We start from the raw sequence: 1029 nt of genomic DNA, 5'->3' as shown, positions 1-1029 counted from the left end.
CCCTGTACTAGAATATAAAGGAAAGGTTAAGAATATTGAGATAAAGATGAATTATGTATAGAGTACATGCACCAATTATGAGACACTTAAGATTTTTAAATTTTCAAATTTTATCATTGAAATTACAGGCAGTGTCCCATAATACAAACCGTCTCATAATACCAGAATGTACTCTATAATTAGTAACGACCTCCTCCCTCCAGCCCTCCCTCTCTCCTTCACTGTCCTTTGGAGGGTAAAGCTTTGCCGCAAAGCTTTGTGATACAATCCTTGATTGTATCACAGAGTTTATAATATACCAATAATATCAATATACATGTACATGTATTGTACATATTTCTCTCTCCTACTGGACAATATCTATTAATAATCTTTTAATTTTGCTCTCTCTCTCTCTCTCTCTCTCTCTCTCTCTCTCTCTCTCTCTCTCTCTCTCTCTCTCTCTCCCCCCCCCTCTGAGCATATGTTTTACATGTACATGTCAATGCATAAATAATTCATTAAGTGCCAAACCAAAACCCAGCCTTAATTAATAATATCACCTAATAAATAATAATCACCTAAAGCACATGGTCAAGCACATGTCAAGTTTATAGTGCCAGGAGAAAAGAAACCAATACCTTCCAGTATGTAGTGGTAAGCCCAGTTGTGTTAGATAATAAGCATAGGCCCTGTATATCTAGTGTCAGCACACATGTAACTGTACAAGCCATATTGGTAACAACAGCTTTTTAAGGCAGGCAGGGATAGTCTCGTGTAGCCAGACCACACCCTCCGTGCCTACGGGTGGGTCTGGCAAATTGACCATACTCCGCTCGTTCTGGTTCACCCAAAAATGGGTGAACCAATTTTTTTGCTCCACTTCACCCAGAAACGGGTGAATTGATACAGTAACTTTTGACTCTTCTCTTCTACTACCTTCTTCTTAAGTGACAAAAAGCTAGAGGAACAGCTGTGACAAATTATACATCTTCTCCCTCTCACAGCCCGCTTGATCTATGCCGATTAAAGGGCTATCAAAGCTCTCTT

The 1029-nt window shown here is 39.2% G+C and overlaps 1 pseudogene; it reads left to right on the top strand.

Annotated features, from left to right (window-relative positions):
* The window catches only part of LOC105314779 (probable ubiquitin carboxyl-terminal hydrolase FAF-X), a 5878-nt pseudogene that overhangs the window by 1331 nt on the left and 3518 nt on the right, over nucleotides 1-1029 (top strand).

This window comes from Amphimedon queenslandica, unplaced genomic scaffold, assembly GCF_000090795.2.
Source record: "Amphimedon queenslandica unplaced genomic scaffold, v1.1 AMPQUscaffold_12529, whole genome shotgun sequence".
In the NCBI taxonomy this organism is placed as follows: Eukaryota; Metazoa; Porifera; class Demospongiae; order Haplosclerida; family Niphatidae; genus Amphimedon; species Amphimedon queenslandica.
The sequence above is the reverse complement of the archived record's forward strand: the minus strand, read 5'-3'. Positions and strand labels throughout refer to the sequence as shown.